Genomic DNA, 20196 nt, shown 5'->3' on the forward strand with positions numbered 1-20196 from the left:
ATTATCATTTCGTGTGTGATGAAAATGAATATATTAGAAATGTTTGAAATGACATGAGAGTTATTTTCAGTCAAATATGTATCTTCTAAGTTTTTTTGAGAGGTTTATATCATTTTCCCAACCAACGTAAGATTATCAATGTAGGTATTTTCTTTAGAAATTGGAAAGTGGAAATTGGAACATAAAAAGTGGGCAAAGGATATGAACAGACATTTCTCAAAAGAAGACATTCATACAGCCAACAGACACATGAAAAAATGCTCATCATCACTGGCCATCAGAGAAATGCAAATCAAAACCACAATGAGATACCATCTCACACCAGTTAGAATGGCGATCATTAAAAAGTCAGGAAACAACAGGTGCTGGAGAGGATGTGGAGAAATAGGAACACTTTTACACTGTTGGTGGGATTGTCAACTAGTTCAACCATTATGGAAAACAGTATGGCGATTCCTCAAGGATCTAGAACTAGATGTACCATATGACCCAGCCATCCCATTACTGGGTATATACCCAAAGGATTATAAATTATGCTGCTATAAAGACACATGCACACGTCTGTTTATTGCAGCACTATTCACAATAGCAAAGACTTGGAATCAACCCAAATGTCCATCAGTGACAGATTGGATTAAGAAAATGTGGCACATATACACCATGGAATACTATGCAGCCATCAAAAAGGATGAGTTTGCGTCCTTTGTAGGGACATGGATGCAGCTGGAAACCATCATTCTTAGCAAACTATCACAAGAACAGAAAACCAAACACCGCATGTTCTCACTCATAGGTGGGAACTAAACAATGAGATCACTTGGACTCAGGAAGGGGAACATCACACACAGGGGCCTATCATGGGGAGGGGGGAGGGGGGAGGGATTGCATTGGGAGTTATACCTGATGTAAATGATGAGTTGATGGGTGCAGCACAGCAACATGGTACAAGTATACATATGTAACAAACCTGCACGTTATGCACATGTACCCTACAACTTAAAGTATAATAATAATAAATAATTATTGACAGTAAAAAAAAAAAAAAAAAGAAATTGGAAAGCAGGGGCCCCGCCACTAGCTCTCCGGGCGGGGCGGATGGCGCCTCGGTCTCCACCTCCACCTGCCTGCTCGTGGCCCTGCGTGAGAGGGCAGAGGCAGGGTGGAGGCGTTGGCGTGGCCACATGTGGGCCGCGGTTGCTGAGTGTGGCGTGGCAGTGGAGGAGGAGGTGGGGCATGCGCTGAAGCGGGATCCGGATCCATTGCTGTGCACGCTGGTGGGGGAGAGTCCCATGCGCCTCGCCTCGGTAGGAGCATCAACTGCGGGGCCTCTACCGACCTTACTAGAAAGATGAAACCTGATGAAACTCTTACGTTTGACCCAAGTCAACTCAAAGAAGTGGACCGGAGTCAGAATACAGCTACATTTTCTCCAGCCATTTCCCCAATACATCCTGGAGAAGGGTTGGTTTTGAGGCCTGTTTGTACTGCTGACTTAGAGGGTTTTTTTTTAAGGTATTGGGTCAGCTGACAGAGACTGGAGTTGTCAGCCCTGAACAGTTTATGAAATCTGGGGATTATGTTACAGTTGTAGAAGATGTGACTCTAGGACAGACTGTTGCTACAGCAACTCTGATAATAGAACATAAATTCATCCATTCCTGTGCTAAGAGAGGAAGAGTAGATGTTGTGGTTAGTGATGAATGCAGAGGAAAGCAGCTTGGCTAATTGTTATTATCAACCCTTACTTTGCTAAGCAAGAAACTGAACTGTTACAAGATTACCTTTGAATGTCTACCACAAAATGTTGGTTTCTATAAAAAGTTTGGATGTACTGTATCTGAAGAAAACTACATGTGTCGGTTTCTAAAGTAAAAATCTTGTAAGAAAATTGTTAAAAGAGCTAATGCTACAAGGCTCCACTCTTCTTAGAGTTAAAATATTTTGTTGCTGCAGCCAAGTGACCTCCATAAATACTGGACTGAAAAAACATTGTAATACTACAAGTAAAATGACATTTACAAGATTACTTTGGGCTGATGGGAAATGCTGTGAATTTAGATTACAAATGAATATTATAAAGGGGATGATTTTTTTTCATGTCTTTTTTTCCTTTTTTATTTCATTGTACATAATTCATGTTTTGATCTCTAAAACTAGGCAGTCATCTTTAAAACTTTGGATCTTTAAAAACAAATACCCCATTACTCCTAAAATTTGACTGAAAAAACTCACAGATTTTTTCTTTTTTTTTTTTTTTTTTGCTTTCTGCTTAGATTTTATTTTATTTTTTATTTTTATTACTATACTTTAAGGTCTAGGGTACATGTGCACAACGTGCAGGTTTGTTACATATGTATACATGTGCCATGTTGGTGTGCTGCACCCATTAACTTGTCGTTTACATTAGGAATATCTCCTAATGCTATCCCTCCCCCTACCCCCCCGACAGCCCCTGGTGTGTGATGTTCCCCAACATGTGTCCAAGTGTTCTCATTGTTCAATTAAGGGAGTGATTTTTAACCAAAGGAATATATTTTTAACTTGAATCTTTTCTTGCATTGTATTTTCCCAAAAGTTTCACTTCATTTCTTGGTAGTCAAGAGTATGGGTAATAAGGAGTTGTATGTCTGCTATCTGTGTTGCTCATGAAAAAAAAAAGAAGTATATATCGAATAAGGCTGTTTCTTATCACATGAATAAAATTAAATCTTTTTGTTTCAGAGAAACATCTCAGTACGCTTAGGGATGTATCATTTCCCACGTACTAAGTCAGGCTGGATAAATTAGTTATTATAACTAAACATAGTGTAGTCCAACATTCGTTGATTCCAATACAGGCAAATAACCTGGTCAGTCTTTTAAAGAAGTAGAAGAAATGAAAATTATTTGACAAGATTAAAAGTAAAACAATTTAAATGTTTTACTAAAAGTTTATATAGGTCTATGTAGATAAAAAGTACCACTTGTCTTATCTGTGAATTATAACTATTCATTTGTTAAAAACACCTAAGAGCAATTGTAGTGGGACATCTAAGGTACTTTTTAACAGTGAATTAGCAAACCTCAGCATATGTGTTTCTACCTTTATTTTTTTCTTTTCATGGGTATCTGAAGCCTCTCTTCTGACTAACAGGTTTTTCAAAAATGGAATATCACAAAATTGAGTGAAATACAATACTTAAAAAATACATTGAACTGGATTTGTCAAATTCATAAAGTGTTGATGGAAGCTTTACTTTTTAGTGTGATTATAATGGCACTACTCTAGTCATTATCCTGTTTTTATTTTATTTTAATTATTTTTTAAAGTTGAAAAATATTTTAATGGTTCTAATCTTTTGCATTCCATGTTACATTAAACCTGTTCATATGATGAGTAGTTTTCTGTTAGAACAAAAAAAGAAATTGGGAAGCAGTGTTTATAGTGTACTACATTTTATTATTTTTGGAGGACACTATATTAGAACTTATATTTAGCAAACACAAGTTCCTTTATAGCCTTCAGTAATTTCAGATGCAGTTCAAATCCTGGAGAGTATGTTGAGAGTATTATACTGTGAAAGTAATATAAAATCATCAAAAGTCTTTTTGTAAAATTAAGTATTAGCCCCTATTATACAGAGAAATCATGGAGTGAATTAGAACAAGCTGTTTATGTTCAAGCTTTTTTCTCATAGTAGATTTTTTTTAATTTTTATATTTCTTAATAGTGCTGTTGCACCTTTAAAATGTCAAAATATGTTGTTAAACCTCCCAAAATAGCAATGGCGTGTTACTATAAATCTCTTTGAACATTGAGTCCTATTTTGCTCTTAGCCTTTTTCTTTTAAACATGCCTACTTTCATCATTCTTTATGTGCTTTTTTGTAAAGAATTTCTTTGTCTGCTTAAAATTTAAACCTGGCGATATTGTTGTCTTTATTTTTTTCTGCATTAGAAACAAACAATCATATTGCACATAATACGAGAAGTACTATTGCTATTTTGATAACTTGGATTAGATAGTGTTCCTTCTTTTTATGAAGGTTTAACCTGCCAAGACATTCTTTGAATACTGATAATGTTGATGTTCTTGCCAGTATGGTTATGTTAGAGAGAGGTATTTTTCTTCTTTCATCACCATGTTCCTTGAAAGCATAGTGAATAATGAGACAGCCAAAGGGAAATAATTTACAAGTGGATTCAGTGAGTTTATTTAAAGTAGATATTATTTGGAGAATTGCTAGAGCCATTCCTTAGATGAGCACTACAGTTTTCAGCTTTAGTTGTAATAACTGAATCCCTGTGAGGTCCTACTGTAAATATTTTTATTTATAAAGTAGTTATTTTGCAAAATTAACAGTTTTTCTCAATATGATAGTATCTGAAACCAATTTAGTATTCTTAGCTATTTCATATGACAGTGCTTAATTTCATAGACCACTAGTTCAAAACATAATGTGAAATGTGTGATTTCAAATAAGGGCTTCTCCTATATACGTTATAATTGCTGATTTGTGTGTATATTTGCTTTTCCAGAAATAATATATGTGGTTGTAAAAATTGTTTTGATTGAATTTTGTTTTGATAATTAGAGGCCCACTGGTATTGCAAAAGCTGAATTGGATGTCATTGATATAAGACGGTTTTAACTGTTATGAAAGAGAGACATGAATTAAAGAATGTGTTCCTTCCTATTCCCACTTCTGTATCACATGAGCATTAAGGCTTATTGAGATGTTGGTTTTCTGTGTTGTTTGTGTTGTTCTTGTTGTTGTTTCTTTGTTTGTTTTGAGGTCTGGAAGAATGAATGATGTCAGCTCCAAAGGGTTGAATATCTCTGAATTCAGTTAATCTGGGAAGAGGCAGGCCCTTAACCAGGAACAGAGACCCAAAAAACTGGCTGTGGAGATTTGGTAGTGAGTGGTGGCTGAAGATTTGGTTTATAAGATGAAGATAAATAAGTGATGCCCTATAATATATATCCACTGTACTCATGATATCTCCTTTGTCATTTTGTCCTTCTCTATCTTTTACTTGATCATCTTGAATGTCCCAGGTTTGTTTTACCTGTGCTACTGGGAATCAAGGAAAAGTCTTTTGCCACATTTGGACCAATGTTAAGGGTCAGCTCCCCTTCCCCAATCCCAGCCAGGAATGTGAAGTCAGTATAATCAGAAAGAGATTCCAATTCAGGAGTGTGGCTCAAATGCCCCTTCCTTAGGAAGAAATTATTCCAGTGCCAATCTGGAAAGTTTGGATGTGTTTTGTTTTTGTTTCTTTTTTAGTTAAAGAAGGCGGACATCTTTTCAGATATATTTTAAGATTAGCTTGGGGCTGATTATCAATATGGTTTGGTTTGGGGTTTTTTTTTTTTTTTTTTTTTGGCTGACAAATTGATGACTAAATTTATTAAATGGTTTTCACATTTTCTTCTTTTGTTAAGGATTCTTTTACTTTTCACCTAAATTTTGTGAAATATAGAAAAGATGAAAGACATGTAAGTCAAATTTTAGTGTAGTTTTATGTTTGTAAGCAGTATTAGGAGTCTCCGAAGTCTTCCATTATTCCTCAATAGGACATTATTCCTCAACTGCTCCCAGTGTGTTTTCCACATATTCCTATTATGTCATTTTGCTTCACTGGCAGTTATTTGCATTCTTTCTTTCCTACTTGACAGACTTTTATGGGAGGGAGGGCTACATCTAATTCATCTATATTCCCCTTAATACTGAGTGCATAGTGCAGGATGGAATATTAAATTAATTAGGTAGTGTTAAAGCCAAAATAGTAAGTGTATGAAACACTAGTTTTAAACACTCTGGCCTCTCATACCTTATTCATAATATTTATTAATAAAATTCATTCTTTTGAATTCCCTGGTGACCTCTTATGTATTTAGGGAGTATATTTTCACTTGTATTCATATATACAATTCTAGTCCATTGCCCTTCCTGGGAGCTAAGTCACTGATACATCTTCTTTAGAACTAATAAGGAATCGTATAAAGACTGCATGGATGGGGCGGTTGAGGGGAAACACTTGATGGACAGTCTCTGAGAGCTGTCAATTTAATGTATTTTGTTGCTATTAACAGTCAAATAGGAGAACATAATTGTTCCTTTACTGATCTTCTAACCAAATACATTTTATATACTTATTGTTAATCCTAACACACATTTCTCTATTCCAACACTGTAGATTTCTCTTCCAAACAATAATATCCAGATAATCCTGCACAAATGTAGCTTTTTGAGATTAGGCCAGTGAAAGTCAATGACATGATCTCTAAGGCCCTTTTTAACTCTAAAACTCTGATTTTTAAGGATGTTCACATATGTGTATCTTGAGCACTTCATTTCTTTCTTAGAAAATTGGAATTTCACATTTCTGTTACTTAGAAGTTCTACTGAGTTCATATATGAAATCATAAAATAATAAAAGGTAGAAAGTTCTGCAATAAACATGGTTATTCAGATCTCTTTGACATACTAATTTTCAACCTAAATGCCCATCAAATGATGAATGGATAAAGAAAATGTCGTGTGTATATATTATATATACAATAGAATGCCATTTAGCCATAAAACAGAATGAAATCCTATCATTTGCAGCAATATGGATGATCTTGGAGGACATTATGTTAAGTGAAATGAGCCAGGCACAGAGAGACAAATACCACATGATCTCACTTATATGTGGAGTCTAAGAAAGTTGATTTCATAGAAATAGAGAGCAGAATAGGTGTTACCAGAAGCTGGGGAGGGGAAGGAGAAGGAGGAAAGCTAGAGGAGTTGGTCCATGGGGATAAAGTTATACTTAGGAAGAATAAGTTTGTTTGTGTGTGTGTGTGTGTGTGTGTGTGTGTGTGTGTGTGTGTTGTTGTTGTTTTTTTGGGTTTTTTTTGAGACGGAGTCTTGCTCTGTCGCCCAGGCTGTAGTGCAGTGGCGCAATCTGTGCTCACTGCAAGCTCCGCCTCCTGGGTTTACACCATTCTCCTGCCTCAGCCTCCCGAGTAGCTGGGACTACAGGCGCCCGCCACCACGCCTAGCTAATTTTTTGTATTTTTAGTGGAGACGGGGTTTCACCATGTTAGCCAGGATGGTCTCGATCTCCTGACCTCGTGATCCGCCCACCTTGGCCTCCCAAAGTGCTGGGATTACAGGCATGAGCTACTGCGTCTGGCCCAGGAAGAATAAATTCTTATATTCTGTCACACCGTAGGGACACTATAGCAAATAACAATGTATTGTGTATTTCAAGATATCTAGAAGAGCTTTCGAATGTTGTCATCATGAAGAAATGAGAAATGTTTAAAATGATAGGGTAATTGCCCTGATTCGATCATTGTACTATGTATACATGCATTAAAACATCACATTGTACCTCATAAATGTGTAATTATTATATGTCAATTATAAATTTAAAATCAAAAACGTTTTAAACACTCAGTTGCAGAGTTTACTGGTAAATACTTCACTGTAATAAAGCATCTCTCACAATGTATCTCTGAAGAAACATTCTCAGATTTAGCTTTTCAACCTGTATATGTAAACTTCACAATGTCACAATGGTAAAATTAAAATAGTTAAAAATCATGCTTTAGATGTAAAAACTAGATTATAGGGTTTACTGGTAAACATTAAATTCACTGTAATAAATAAGCTCACAGTGCATCTCTGAAGAAACATGCCCAAACTTAGCTTTTCAACCTTTGTATATAAACTCTGCCATAAGTCGCAATGGTCAAAACCATGGTTAAAAAGCATGTTCTAAACACTTGATTACAGAGTTCACTGATTGTTAAACAGTTCGATTCACTGTAAGAAAGCAGCTCAAAATGCATCTCTGAAAAAAAAAAAATGAGGATGTAGAAGGATCCTTAGATCTTTACGTCTGAAAAGACCACTGAAAATCTTTTTTGTCCTGCCTCAAATCTTTTAGCAAATAGTGTTTTTAATCCCGTCCACCTGACTTTTTATCTTTGTGTGACCCCAAGAGTTTTAGTGAATTGCCCAATGACTTAAACATTGAATATAGTAGAGGATGAACTACAGTTCACATATCTTAATTTTTAATGCATCATTCATCCTCCCTTACTGTAGCTTCCTCCTACCAACTATACTCAGAGTATTGAGTAGGTGCTTTGGAATGATTAAGTGATGGCTTGCACTCTGAAGGAGCTTACGATGTAAATGAGGAGATAAGATGTGAAAGTGTATAAACATAGCATAAACATACCGTAGACCTTGTCATTGCCAAAACCACACTTACTCCATAATTTTAGTGTTAATGTGTTCCTTCTCTAATCACTACCTGATGCCTCTCCATCTTACTCTGTTCAACAACCCTTAGACTCTGTTGGACCTGTGACCCATTGTTCCTACTGCTTTTTAATTGTTTCTTGTCCTCTGGTGTCCTTGGTTCTCTCCTTACCTTGCTTAAATTTTGTGGTCCATCATTGTCATCCTTCTCTTGGGCACTTTGTCAGTTCTCTTGGTCCTTTCTCACTTAATTGTACTTGTTTGACTAACCAAATCCTGATTAAATCCATCTCGTCATCATTTTGGTACCAGAGCCCAGTATGTAGGGGAAGAAAACACATACCCATGCTGAATAGTGCCTCTGTAAATTCATGAGCACTAATACTCATGCTGCCAGACAGTCATATTCCTGTTTTTCCAGTTAGCAAACCAGAAGCCTTAGGGTTATTCTCCGCTACTGATTCTCTCACACTGTAATCTGATTCCAGAGTAAATTCCATAGGTCTAACTTTAAAATATATCTAGAATCTAACGACTTTTCACCATGTCTGTAACTACCACTGTGGTCCAAGCCACCATTATCTATCACCTGGATTTTTGTAATAGTGTCCTAATGGACTCTCCCTGCTTACTTCTTATCCTCTTCAGTGTATTTTCAGCCAGCATTTCTATAAAAATGTGAGTCAGATCATATAACTCGTGTTTAATTAGTTCCCATCTCATTCAGAGTAAAATCAAAGCCTTTATAAGCGGCCTATGAATTCTGTATCGGGGTCAGTAAATTTTTTTCGGTATAGAGTCAGATGGTAAATATGTTAGGGTTTTTAGGGCCATATAGTTTCTCTTACAGCTGTTCAGCTCTGTTGTAATGTGAATGTAGCCATAGACGATGATACTTTATTTACAAAAACAGAAAGGCCGTGGGCTGTAGTTTGCTGACCTCTATAGATCCGATGCCCCCATTACCTCTGATTTCATTAATCTTTTTCCTTTTGCTCATTTTGCTTCCGTTGTTTCTGGAACCTGTGAGTCATACTTCCAGCTCAGGACTGTCGCATTTGTAGTTTCTTTGCCTAGAACATTTTTCCTCAAGTAACTGGTTCAATCCTCATCCTTTAGGTCGTCACTTAAACTTTCTCTGTGAGGCTTTCTTTAGCCCTCCTAAAATTGCAACCATTTCCCCTGTCCTCCCGCCCCCTACTTTCCTGCTTTATTTTTCTTAAACTTATCAGCGTCCAGTATGCTATATATTTTATTTATCTTGATTTATTTTTGTCTCCTCCTCTAGAATATAATTTCCTTGAAGGGAAGGACTTTGGCTCTTTTTTCACTGTCATATCCCTAGTGCTTACAGTAGTGCCTCAAGTAGGTGCTCAAAAAACATGTCAGATGAATGAGGGCTGACAACAGGATCAAGGGCTGAGAACAGGAGCACTCCATTATGCTAGTGGCACCAGCCCGACTGGACTGTAAGGGTAGACCTTAAACCACCTGAGATCTAGAAGCAGATGGTATCAGTGTAGATTAAAGGTAACAACTGGACAGAGAGAGAGCAAAACAGCAAGTATTAGCTCTCATACTCTAGACACTTCCCACTCCTATTGGTTGGGAGACTTCTAGAAAGTCACCAAAAAGGGAGGGGTGAGCCTGGCCAGTTGGTAGGTGGGTGTTATTCATTCAGTGGAGTAGGAACAACCTCTGAATGAGATTTCATTTAGGACCCCCCGGGTGGGTTATAGGAAAATTTTGTTACAGCAGAATTTGGTTATGTGGATAAAATGGTCGAGATTATTCTAAGTAGAGAAATAGTTGAAACATAAAATACATAGGAGAGCACATTTAGAGGCAGTAAAGAAGTTTGTTTAATTGAGTTGGTATTTAATATGAGAGAATAGAGGAAGATAAATCCAGCAAGATAATTTAAACTTTTTAAATGAGAAAACTGGAAGCCATTAAAAGCTTTTAAGTAGGGAATTGACATGATCAAGATGATGCTGCTACCTTTGAGAGTCAGTTTGGCAGTACTCTACGGGGAGGAGCTAGGGAGACCATAAACATTTAGGAAGCTGCTATAAATTGTATGCTCTAAGGGCCTGAATGCAGACAAACACATTAGGTGTGAAAAGCACAAAAGTGTCTATTTCCCTTTATAGCTATTATGGGGAAGAATCAATGGGACTAGCTGTGAGTAGAAAAGGACCAGAAAAGGTTTGAAGATAACTGATTTATTTAGCTTATGTGCCTAAGGAAATGATAATACTACATCCTTTTTCAAACCCTAAATGCACACATCTGAGTTGCTCCTATAATGTATTGCCTTCCTGAATTACACTGACATAATTTTGATTTTAATCCCAAAAGAAGCTTATAGAAACAAAACTTTTAAAGTGAAATTGTTACTGCACCAGTAGAGAGTTGTTAACTGGTCAATTCAGAGAGAAAAACTAATCAACTCTAGGCTGGATATTTAAATTAAAAAAAAAATTTGTTTAAGACAGAATCTTGCTCTGTTGCCCAGGCTGGAGTGCAGTGGCACCATCTCAACTCACTGCAACCTCCATCTCCCAGGTTCAAGCAATTTCCGGCTAATTTTAGTATTTTTAGTAGAGATGGAGTTTCACCACGTTGACCAGGCTGTCTCGAACTCCTGACCGCAAATGATCCTCCCACCTCGGCCTCCCAGTGGATGTTATTTGTTACTCTTAAAACTTGTTGCTTGTTTTGGAGGGGGAAAAGACCCAGAAGTAGAATAAAGAACCACACTGTTGAGATCTTTGCCCGAACAAAATAGGGTGTATAGGAAGGGAAATAACATTGGATAGGTACCAGGGAGCCAGCTGATGGGAGTGTTATAAGCTCAGCGTCTGTGCGTTTGGTCTTAATATGAAGGAGAACAACTTAAAAATCATGTAGAGGATGGAGTTGTAATGCAGAAGAGATGATTGGGAGGGCTTCATTTTGAATGAAAACCAGAATGTAATCTATAAGGTGTCCTATTAAATGAAAATAGAGAGTAAAGGCTGAAATCAAATACTACTATGTTGTTACAAAGCAATAGCAGCTTGATTTGTAAGTAACCTTTTGCATAAAGTGAAATATGTTAGAAATGAGCAATTGCGCCGGGCGCGGTGGCTCAAGCCTGTAATCCCAGCACTTTGGGAGGCCAAGGCGGGTGGATCACGAGGTCAGGAGATCAAGACCATCCTGGCTAACATGGTGAAACCCCGTCTCTACTAAAAATACAAAAAACTAGCCGGGCCTGGTGGCGGGCGCCTGTAGTCCCAGCTACTCGGAGGCTGAGGCAGGAGAATTGGCGTGAACCTGGGAGGCGGAGCTTGCAGTGAGCCGAGATCGCGCCACTGCACTCCAGCCTGGGTGACACAGCGCGAGACTCTGTCTCAAAAAAAAAAAAAAAAAGAAAAGAAATGAGCAATTGCCTCAGGATTCAAAGACTGAAGAACTGATCAGCAAGGCTGACCTGAAGGGTTTTCTTTTTTTTTTTCTTAATTGAGATGGAGTCTTGTTCTGTCGCCCAGGCTGGAGTGCAGTGGCACAGTCTCAGCTCACTGCAGCCTCCACCTCCCGGGTTCAAGTGATTCTTCTGCTTCAGCCTCACGAGTAGCTGGGGCTACAGGCGCGTGCCACCACACCCAGCTAATTTTTTATATTTTAAGTAGAGACAGGGTTTCACCGTATTAGCCAGGATGGTCTTGATCTCCTGACGGCGTGAGCCACCACACCTGGTTGGGTTTTCTTTAAACAGTATTAAGAAGTACAGATAGTACAGAGGCAGAGAAGAGAACTTCAAATATTGTCATATTTACCTAACTTTAGTGCTGTTTGAAAGGTAGGTAGTGAACTTTAGAAGGCCAGTTATTGAAATATTTGTTACTTAAATAGTAGTCTCCTAGTCCTAAAACATTTTATGTGTTTTAAATAATAAAATACAAAAATGGATACTACTATATTGAACAGCTCCTGAATATTATTACTAGTGTCAAGAGCAGCCATCTCCCTCTGCCAGCTTTGTTCTTGAAAACAGAAAGAATGTTACACATTTTAATGTAGTAAGTGGGCCAAGAGAGTTCTAAAAAGTATGGTTTTAAAATTCATCTCCAATGTCAAAAAACACACATTAGCTTCGTTTTCTTCTTCCTTTTCTACGTGAAATCGGAGTAAACTTACTGTTGATTTGCTTCTCATAGAATAGTGTTGACCTTTTCTCGTAGTTGCAGTGACCTATATTTAAGTTAAAGCTTGAGCCAGCTAGTATAAGAAACAAATTTGCTTTTAATTAGTTAAATATAGTTAATATAAGAAGTAAATTTATGGCCTGGCACAGTGGCTTACACCTGTAATCGCAGCACTTTGGGAGGCCAAGGCAGGTAGATCATGAGGTCAAGAGATCGAGACCATCCTGGCCAACATGGTGAAACCCTGTCTCTACTAATAATACAAAAATTAAGTGGGCATGGTGGCACACACCTGTAGTCCCAGCTACTCGGGGGGCTGAGGCAGGAGAATCGCTTGAACCTGGGAGGCAGAGATTGCAGTGAGCCGAGATCACACCATTGCACTCCAGCCTGGCGACAGAGTGAGACTCCATCTCAAAAAAAAAAAAAAAAGTAAATTTATTTTCATTTGAGTAATTAAATATTTCATATGTATCAACTGATGCTTTTTCATTAGGCTTTAAATGTTGTAATGATATGATTCTTTTTAAAATCGGAACCCCTGCTCCCACTTCCCTGCTGGAAGAAACCATACATGTAGCAGCATTATGTGAGAGACTTGTCTTGATGGATGAGAATAATTTCTAATTAATCTTTTTTTCTTTATTTGTTGTAGAAAGGGCGTCAGATCTTCAAGATTTTTACTTTTGAGGAAAAAAATTATAGAACTTTCAGAGACCACCACAATCTTCCTTTCATCCTTAGGAAGAACTTACTTAACTACATATCAATAAAATAGACTCTGGAGAATAGTTTCAAGTTCTGACCTTACATATTGCCACTAACTGGTTTACATTACGTGTCTAGGCTTCAATTTCTTTGTCTCTTTAAAGTGGAATAATAGTACTTACCTTACAGAGTAAGGTTTTTCAATGAAAAAAAGCATTCACAGCACAGTGCCTGCTCCATAAGTACTCAGTAAAGGTTAATTGCTATTGTTATTAATGTGAATATTGTTAAAATCTGATTAGATTCAAAAAGGATTATTAGAGGAAGTGGCCTTAAGACTGGTTCTTCGGAAAGACTACGCGGGCAGAGGTATTCAAAGCAGGGAGAACAGCATATGCAATGTCAGGGAGTCATCAGAGGTCAGAGAAAGCTGGTCTAAGAAATGAGATGAGGCTAGAAGGGTTGCTTGGAGCCAGATTCTGAAGGACCTTGTGTAGCTTACATGGGAATGTGTACTTCTTGTTGAAGTGACCAAAAGGGAACTAAATGAGACATTTCAGTAGGAGACTAACAAAATAAGATAATTCTCATGGCAGTTGGAGGATGGACTAATTTATGTTCCATCATTGTTAAGAATGGAAACTGATTCCATTGTCTGGGAAGTTACACAAGGAATGGAGAAGAGGATCTAGGCAAGAAAAATATTTCTGATGTAAATAAGATTTGATTACCAATTGGAAATAATCTTTCTTGTTTTTAAAGACTGCAAAGAAATGAGTCTCAAGAATATCCCTTTTGAAAGTTATGCAAAGATTAACTTTATGCCTTTACATTTTTATTTAATGTTTTATTCTATTTCATTTTATTTTTAGAGACAGGGTCTTGCTCTGTTGCCCAGGCTTGAGTGCAGAGGCATGATCATAGCTCACTTCAGCCTGAAATTCCTGGGCTCAAGTGATCCTCTTACCTCAGCCTTCTGAGTAGCAAGGAACACAGGTGCATGCCACCGTACCTGGCTAATTTTTTTATTTTTTGTAGACACATGGTCTCACTGTGTTGTCCAGGCTGGTCTTGAACTCCTGCCTCAGCCTCCTAAAGTGCTGGGATTACAGGTCTGAGCCAACATGCCCAGCTTATTATTTAATTTTTTAAAAGATCCTACCTTTACATGGTTGAAAACCCAAAAATGTATGAAAAGATAGAATGAAAAAATTATTCTTATCTTCATCTTTCATCTGTCTAGCTCCTATAAACTGCCCCTTCTGTAGATAAAATGTCTGTTAATTTCTTTGCAACCTTCAGGAAAAATAATTATGCATGTTCTCTTTCAAAAAAGAATATAAAATAAGAGTAAAAGTAAGAGATTTTATAACTCAATTGTACTGCATAAATTTTACCAAGACAGAATCATTTTTGAAAGTTTGAGGCTATTTAGCAACAATCAATTCATATTAATGTTTATTATGTCAGTAAAATGTGGTTTGTTCTTTTAACAATGGTATTGATATTGTGATGGAATAATCTATAATTTTATACTGAATTCAAAACATTTAGCAGTGTCTTAGTGGTAAGATGCTATAGCTCATATTGTTCCTGTGTTGCCAATGTGGGAAAAAGATAACCTTTTTAATATTGTGTTTGTGCCTCTGTCCTTTTTGGAGTCAGAGTCAGTGCAAGTACATACACAGGAGTAAATAGTAATAGATATAGATCTAGTTATAGTAACTTGTAAGATCTTAGGAGTAAACTTATGGTACTTAAGAAATTTGGCTGGGTATTGTGGCTCACACCTGTAATCTCAGCACTTTGGGAGCCCAAGGTGGGAGGATCGCTTGAGCCCAGGAGTTCAAGACAAGCCTAAGCAACATGGTGAAACCCTGTCTCTTCAAAACATACAAAAAAATTAGCTGGGCGTGGTGGTGTGCACCTGTAGTCCCAGCTACTCGGGAGGCTGAGGCAGGAGAATCCTTGAGTCCAGGAGGCTGAGGCTGCTGTCAACTATGATCACACCGCTGTACTCTAGCCTGGGTGACAGAATAAGACCCTGTCTCGAAAAAAAAAAAAAGCAAACCAAATAAAACAACAACAAAATTCATTGGTGCTGCTTCTTGTTTGGTGGAAAAAAAAAAAAGTCCAAACGGGAGTTTAGTACATCTATGCCTACAATTTGCAAGAATTTTGGTTGCAGTCTAGGCCAATAATGTATCCTCTTTATTTAGAAGGAGTTGACTTTGCTCAAGCAGTTTTAGCATTGTACTATTCACTTAATTATGCATCATCTGTGTGCAGCCTACATTTCTCTTTATCACAAATTGCCTTTACACACAATTGAGGTTTACTAATTAAGTATTGAATATTCTCATCTAACTTCATTTTCTTCAAGTAGCGTATGTCAATGAGGTAGGAATTAGGGGCAAGATATATTTGTCTAACTTCAAACCTAAGATGGTGTGCTTGTAATAATATATTTTTGATTGAGGTGTTTTTGCACTGTCATCATACTGACTAGAGTCAGATTCTTAGTTGGCACATCCAGGTGCTCCAACTTTGTGTGACCTAGATAGAAAACATATGGAGGTTTGTGTGTATTTTTAGCACATGTTAAGCTTTCGGCCTAAGGGCAAGATTTACAAAAACCTTCGGGAAGTGAAAAGAAAATCTGTTTTTGAAAATAACATAGAATTGATGATACGGTAGAGAAAGCAAACTGAAAACTGTATTCTGGATTCCCAGTATTCCCAGTTTTTATTCATCACATTTTATAGTTTCATTTTTTAATGGTGGATCCTGTTTTGAAAATGAATCTTAGTTGCCCAATGAGAAGATTTTATTTGTTGGCAGACCACTATCATTTATTACTAGCCCAAGTGTAACTAGTTTAGAAAATGCTCTTAAATTAGCCCCTTGATCTGATGCAATAATTGCCTAGTGTGAAATAATGCTCCCAGACTCCTAGCGTGTTTACTTTAAAGTAAAATCACATTGCAAAAATAGTTCTCATGTTTCACAGCTTTTTCTAGGACCCATTTCCTGAAGTGATCTTTCTGCGGTTCTGTATACTAACTATTCAGCAGGTCAGGCAGTGAAATAGCATCCTTGCATTAATCAGCAGCTAAGATTTATATCTGTATCTAAGGCATCACTCTAATATAAACTAAAATAAACAAGATGATGTTTATGTTAGTAATACCGCAGGCTTTTTAGCTATATTCGGTGCAGGAATTTTAAAACATTGGTTTTTTGAAATATTTCCTTGAATGCTTTATTTTAAAAGTGTCAATATCAGAGAGTTAGCATTCCTTTAAAGAGGTACACTTTTTGTGAATAAGGTTTTTTTGTTTTTCATTTTTGGGGGGGTCTCGCTTCATCACCCAAGCTGGAGTGCAGGGTGAGCCACTCCCACCTCAGCCTCCTGAGTAGCTGGGACTACAGGTGTGTGCCACCATGCCCAGCTAATTTTTAAATTTTTATAGAAACAGGGTCACACTATGTTGCCCAGGCTGGTGTTGAACTCCGGACCTCAAGTTATCCTCCCACCTTGGCCTTGTGAATAAGTTTTTATGGTTCAGCTATTCTTTGTCATAAGGAACTTCTGATGTGGAAAGTATGAAGCAGGGGACATTTCATTTCCTATAATTGCAGATTATTCAGAACCTTATCTACTTCCTTTTATTTTGAACGTTGTTCCTTAAATTATTAGCTGTTGGCTGGCTTAAAACTAGAGCCATAATAGCAGAAGCCAGTAGTTTGCCTTTCTAGAATGCGTGTGCATGCAAGGATTACAGTCTGGCAGTTCTTCAAAAAACATGGAGCTACCATGTGACCCAGCAGTTCCACTCATAGGTCTATACCCAAGAGAAATGAAAACATATGCCAACACAAAAACATGAACATGCATGTTCATGGCAGCATCAGTTATAAAAGCCAAAAAGTAGAAACAACTCAAACGCCCATCAACTCATGAAAGGATAATTCAAATGTATTATTTACAATGGAATATTATTCAGCCATTTAAAAGGAGTGAAGTACTGATATAAATAAACTTGAAAAGGTTATGCTAAGTGAAAGAAGCCAGTCAAAGCCCATATATTGTATGATTCCATTTATATGAAATATCCTAAGTGGGCAAATTTTATAGAGAGAGAAGCTAGATTAGTGATTGCAAAGGGATAGGAGTCACTGATGATGGATATAGGATTTCTTTTTGGACTGATAAAATTGTTCAAAGATTAAATCATGCTGTTGGTTGCACAGCTCTGTAAATAATCCAAAAACCATTGAATTGTAAATTTAAAGTGGGTGAATTGTAGAGTGTATGAATTATACCTTAAACTGTTATGTTAAAAAGAAAGAAAAGGAAAGATTGGTTTGGATTTCCTTAAGTCAAGTAGTAGACAAAAAGTGTAATTTTAACAGGTATGGTGATGTGACAACTAGCAGCCTTATCTTTAAAAACAAAGAGCTAGTTTTCAACTCTACTGGGGTTACTTTTTCCTAGGAAAAAAAAAAATGTGTTTATTTGCTCATTCCTTTAACAAGTAAGTATTTAGTGGGCTTTGCTAGGTGTCTGGTACTGTTCTTGGTACCCGAGACTCAACAATCAACACTGAACAAGCTGAACTCATCATCTCCTGCCACCAATCCTGCTCTTGTGAGTTTCTTATCTTGTTGAGTGTTACTATCACCATTCCAGTTTCCCAGGTCGGAAATCTGGGAGGCATTCGTGATTCTTCTCTTTTTATTCCCTCTCCACATAGAGTCAGTCATCAAGCCCATTTTGTATCCTTTAGTCTGTCCCTATTTTCTGTTTTCCTCCTACCAGAGTGGTGGTTCTGTTAACACAGCCCGATAATTCTCAGCCGCGGTGTATTAATACCAGTAAAGTACCAAAGTTTACAAATGGTTTATTTTAAAAAACAAACAAACAAAAAAATAACGTAAGGGAATAATCCTGTCAATGTCACTTTCACTGACTTGCATTCCACTGAACTTTTGCAAGAGGAAGAGAAAGCTGTAGCATGATAGCTAGTATACTAGGAATTAATTACACATAGTCCTCAGGTCACCTATCGGAATATTTTTTGAATGTGAACTTTCAGTTTTGCATGTCATTCGTAAAAGTTGAGAGTCTCTGAGTTGGAGGACTACGATCACTTTTTTTTTTTTTTTTTTTTTTTTTTTGAGACAGAGTCTCTCTCTCTCTCTGTTGCCCACATTGGAGTGCAGTAGTACGATCTCAGCTCACTGCAACTTCCGCCTCCTGGGTTCAAGTGATTCTCCTGCCTTAGCCTCCTGAGGAGCTGGGATTATGGGTGCCCGCCACCACGTCTGGCTAATTTTTTTATTTTTAGTAGAGATGGGGTTTCACCATGCTGGCCAGCTGGTCTTGAACTCCTGACCTCAAGTGATCTACCTGCCTCTGAAACCTTTTTTCAGTGAACCAAGCTAATGAAACTGAGTAATACAATTCTGCTATTTTATACCTCCTCCATAATCTTCAAATATTTAAATCACTGTCATTTTGCTTTCAACAAAAGACCTCCTTTCTGCATTTTAGAACAAAGGGGAACTTTCTCAGCCTCTAGCCACTGAGTCTCCAAACCTACTTGCTAGTGTACCCATTCTTCCCCTTCAGTTTCCTGGTCAAATGTGTCCTATTCCTGCCTCCAGTTATTTCCCTGTCTGCTTGCATTTCCCAGCCAGACTTTCTGAAACACTTGTTTCAGAAAAGTTCTTTTTTTTCATATCCTTCCCATAGTCACTATCCAAATTGGTTCCATTTACTTCTCTAGAACTGCTCTCACACTCTTGATTGCCATTTAGCCAACCATGTCTGTTCCTACCATACTCGCTCAACATTGGAAACATATGATGACTACTTTCTTCAAAAACATCCTTATTCTGTGTACCACACTTTGCTGCTGCTCTTTCTGCCTCTGTGACCACTCGTTTTAGGTTCCTCTTCTTCCTCTGCCTGCCCCTTTAATGTTGATATTGATGTTTTCTCCCAAGCCCTTTGCACAGTTTCCTCCAGACTTAGGAATTGCTAAGTGAATTTGTTGAATTCTACCTGTACTGGTGATGGGATTTGACTGTAATTGGACCTTGTTTAACTGAAGAAATTGCAGTATGTCAAATCCGATTATGTACTTCAAAGCCAAACCTTGGTCTAGTCTCTCTGGACCGTGATTCTCTTAAAATCTACCCCATGTTGACCTAAAAGGAAGAAGCGGAAGCAGAATTAATATAGAGAGTTTATTTGGACCAGCATTGAAGACAGCTGCCTCAGACACACTTCCAAATTATCTTGGGGTGTGTTCCATTAGGCTTTTGTTATAAGCAGGTTTTTAAAAGCAAAAAGGGAAACAAGGAGTGAGTTGATAGAGTTGTTTGTCAGGAATTTTTATTAGTAGCTGTACATCGTTGAGCTATAGGGTATGGGTTATGGTGTCTGGTGTGTGGCATTGTTAGGTCAGTGGCTACTTGTGGCAATAGCAAGCAGTTTTCAATAAATACTTAGCTCAAGGGGGAAATTACTCTCATTTTAATGCCTCTCTGGGCCTGATAATTTAAAAGGGCTCATATTTTTCAGATATGAAGTATTATGTATGTGTGTGTGTGTGTGTGTGTGTGTGTGTGTGTGTATATTCTTATTTTATTTTTTAAGACAGAGTTGCGCTCTGTCACCCAGGTTGGAGTGCAGTGGCGTGATCTCGCCTCGCTGCAACCTCTGCCTCCCCAGTTCAAATGATTGTCCTGCCTCAGCCTCCCACGTAGCTGGGATTATAGGGGCATGCCACCACGCCCAGATGCTTTTTTGTATTTTTAGTGGAGACAGGGTTTCACCATATTGGCCAGGCTGGTCTCGAACTCCTGACCTCAAGTGATCCGCCCACCTCAACCTCCCAAAGTGCTGGGATTACAGGTGTGAGTCACTGCAGCCAACCTATTGTTTCTCTCTCATCTCCAACATACTCGCAGTGAAAAAATCCAACCTCATGATTCAGCTTTTATGTTTATGAGATTCAGTTAACATTTTGTGAATTCTCTAT

At 37.7% G+C, this 20196-nt stretch overlaps 1 protein-coding gene and 1 pseudogene across 12 annotated transcripts in view; both read left to right on the forward strand.

Moving 5' to 3' along the window:
- Nucleotides 1-20196, forward strand: part of LOC105468226 (PMS1 homolog 1, mismatch repair system component) — a 90337-nt gene that overhangs the window by 37363 nt on the left and 32778 nt on the right. The window lies entirely within an intron of this gene.
- LOC139357172 (glucosamine 6-phosphate N-acetyltransferase pseudogene) lies at nt 931-18315 on the forward strand (annotated as a pseudogene).

Source organism: Macaca nemestrina, chromosome 11, assembly GCF_043159975.1.
Source record: "Macaca nemestrina isolate mMacNem1 chromosome 11, mMacNem.hap1, whole genome shotgun sequence".
In the NCBI taxonomy this organism is placed as follows: Eukaryota; Metazoa; Chordata; class Mammalia; order Primates; family Cercopithecidae; genus Macaca; species Macaca nemestrina.